Genomic DNA, 3,670 nt, shown 5'->3' with positions numbered 1-3,670 from the left:
ACACTTTCTTTCTACAAAGACACTTTTGTTTTGTAACAGTGCAAGAAGCACACTTTCTTTCTTTCGTTTATTTTATTTTACTTTTTTGAAACAGGGTATTTATATTCCAGGACAGTTCTTGCCGTCCTGGAATTCTCTATGTAGACTAGGCTGGCCCCAAACTCACAGAGATTCTCCTGCCTCTGCCGCCTAAGCACTGGGATTAAAGACACCTGGCTCATCAGCGTCATTTTCTTTTTTCCTCTGCAATTCAGAGACTTTGAACTTTTCCTCCCTTATTTCACTATCTGTCATTGGCTGACCCCTCCGTAAGACACCAGCTCTTTTCTTCTGTAGCTAGGACGAGCCCTTGTTAGAAGGGCGTGCGTGGGTTAACTTCAGTCAAAGAGAAAGGAGCATGCCCTTGTGGAGTAGAGGCGGTCCGGAGGCTCGGACCACAGCAGGCCCACCGTGCCCTGTTGCAGCCCACTAGGCCAGGGCCACCTCTTGGCCAGCCTTCCCTGCCTGTGGGTGCCCTCGCTGCTCCCCCTGCTCAGTGAAGGAGAGCACCCACAGGGCAGCCAGCGCTGAGGCCAAGGCGGAGTGAGCAGCCTGTAGCTGCCCAAGCGCATGAAAGCCCTGACAGAACAAGATATCCTAGATAAAGAATGGTCCATTTTCTGCGTGAAGTCTTCTCAGAAGACTTCCGTGATCCGTGCTGCCGCCGGAAACCATGTTCATGACCCGCGCTGGGGCTGGCTGCTCGGGGCAGGGACACTTCTTTCACAGTGGTATCAGTGACTCATAAATGGGCCGGCTTCTGCGTCACCCTTCCCCCCGCCCCCGCCCAAACAGCGAAGCAGACAGAAAACTACTGAAGGGAGTCCCTGAAAACTGTGATAAAGCTGCAGAAGCGGAGCTCCTCACAATTGCTGGCCCCGGCGGCGCAGTGGAGAAGGTCTCAAGCTTTCTTTTAGGGGCTGCCGCAAGGAGTTTGCCCGTGTTCCAATAAGTATGGGGGCGACACGAATTGGACTTGGTGGGGTTTTTTTTTTTTTTGTTTGTTTGTTTTTAATTAAAAAAATTTTTGGGGGGAGAGGGAGGGTGCAAGGGTGTGAGGGTGGACCAGGGAGGAATGACACCCAAGTTCGATCAGGGTGCATTGTATGAAATTCCCAAATCATTAATAAAAATATTATGCAAGAAAAGAAAGCCGATGGACATTCCTTCTAGCAGCCTGCAAACCCCCCATTCAATAGAAAAGAAGTAAGAAAAGCAGAACAGGAGGCCATCAGAGAGAGCTCACTCCACGCAAGGCAGCCTGGCTACCGTGAGGGTCTTGGCAAAGTTGCAAAGTCCAGACACCTGTGAATCTGACTCTCAGCTCGGCTTCTCCTAGTGTTGGTGGAAACGCTAGAGCGGCGTGGCCCACGTGGCTAGACTCTCCAGAAAAATGGCAGAGAAAACACGTGAATTAGTGATGTCGGCGCAAAAGCCAACTCTCACCTCAGCACTGCACAAATGTGATTGTTATTTGTGTAGAAATGAGTGACTCCCTAATTTTTTTTTTAAAGTTTCTGTTTTTATTTTAGTTGACGTATAATGATTATTTATGCCTGAGGGAAACCGATTTTTAAAAATTAATTTATTTACTTTACAATCTGATCTCAGCTTCTCCTCCCTCCTCCCCTCCCAGCCCCTCCCTTTTACCTGACCTCCCTGCCATCCTCCTGTTCTCCCTTCCTCTTCAGAAAAGGCTTAGAAAAAGAGACCTCCCATGGTCATGAACCCGCCTTGGTATATCAAGTTGCAGTAGGACTTTTGTTGTGGCTAGACAAGGCAGCCCAATTAGGGGAAAGGGATCCAAAGACTGGCCGCAGAGTCAGAGACAGCCCCTGCTCCTGCTGTTAGGAACCTCACATGAAGACTGAGCTGCACATACGTGCAGACGGCCTAGGTCTGGCCCATGCATGCTCTCTGTTTGGTGGTTCAGTCTCTGTGAGCCCCTGTGGGCCCAGTTAGCTGATTCTGTATGTTTTCTTGTGATCTCCTTGACTTCCCTGGCTCCTTCAATCCTTCATCTTCCTCTTCAATAGAACTCCCCAAGCTCCACCTACTCTTAGCCTGTGGGTCTCCGCATCTGTTTCCATCAGTCGCTGGGCGAAGCCTCTCAGAGGACAGTTATGTTAGGCTCCTGTCTTAAGCATGGCAGAGTAACATTAATGTTGTCAGCGGTTGGCTTTCTCCCATGGGGTAGGTCTCAGGTTGGGCCAGATATTGGTTGGCCCTTCCCTCAATTGATGCTGCATTTTCACTCCTGCACATCTTGCTGGTAGGAGAAAGTGTGGGCCTAAGGTTTTGTGGCTGGGTTGGTGTCCCAGTCCTCCATGAGAAGTCTTTTCTGGTTACAGAAGATGGCTATGTCAGGCTCCGTATCTCCCATTGCTGGGAGTCTTAGCTAGGCCACCCTCGTGGATTCCTGGGAGTTCCCACTGTCCTAGGTTCTAGCTCGTCCCAAAGATGCCTTTGATCCCCACTTATTCCAGTTCTCTTTCCCCATCCTTCCATTTTTCACCAACTTGATCTCTTCTACCCCTCCCCCACCCAGATCCCTCCATCCATTCAACCCCTCTGCCTGACTATCCTATTTCCCCTTCTCAGTGAGATTCAGATTCAAGCGTCCTCTCTTGGGTCCTCCTTGTTACTTAGCTTCTCTGTGTCTGTGGCTATTCTGTACTTCATGGCTAATATCCTTTATAAGTGAGTGCATACCATGTGTGTCTTTGTGGGTCTGGGTCACCTCACTCAGGGTGATCTTTTCTAGTTCCATCCATTTGCCTGCAAGTTTCATGATGTCATTTGTTTTTAACAGCTGAGTAGTATTCCATTGTGAAAATGTACCACATTTTCTTTATCACATCTGGGTTTTTTTCAGTTTCTGGCTATTACAAATAAAGCTGCTATGAACATAGTTGAGCAAGTGTCCTTGTGGTATGGTGGAACCTTTTTTGGGTATATTCGCAGGAGTAATATAGCTGAGTCATGAAGTAGAAAAATTCCCAATTTTCTGAGAAACCACCAAATTGATTTTCAAAGCTGTTACACAAGTTTACATTCCCACCAGCAGTGGAGGACGGTTCTCTCTTGCTCCACATCCTCTCCAGCATGTGCTATCACTTGAGCTTTTGATCCTGGCCATTCTGACAGGTGTAAAATGGAATCTCAGAGTTGTTTTGATTTGCATTTCCTGGATGACTAAGATTGTGGAGCATTTCTTTATGTTACAGGTTCAGGAATAGCTGCTTACTGAGCACTCAGACACCAGACTGAACTCAACAGCTGTTCATTGAACATTAAACAGGAACTGACTGGCCAGGGTCATAATTCGCACTCAGGATCCAGACTATGACTTGGGTCTGCTCATAAAACATGTTTTTGTTTTGTTTTGTTTTTTAGACAAAAAAAAAAAACAAAAAAAAAACAAAAAAAACAAAAAACAAACAACTGTAGCCAGGTAACAACTAGGTAACAAGACTGTAACCAGGTGCAGGAAACAAACCATAACCAGGTAACAAAACACGCAACCAGGTATCCAGGTGCAGGAAGCAACATTCCATCATCTTGACCAGCTAGATAAAAGTTTCTAACTGACCTTTGATTTGATTGGCTCTGCAGTTGGGGGACTTCACAG

Source organism: Psammomys obesus, unplaced genomic scaffold, assembly GCF_907164565.1.
Source record: "Psammomys obesus unplaced genomic scaffold, mPsaObe1.curated_primary_1811, whole genome shotgun sequence".
NCBI lineage: Eukaryota > Metazoa > Chordata > Mammalia > Rodentia > Muridae > Psammomys > Psammomys obesus.
This window is presented reverse-complemented; position numbering follows the sequence as displayed.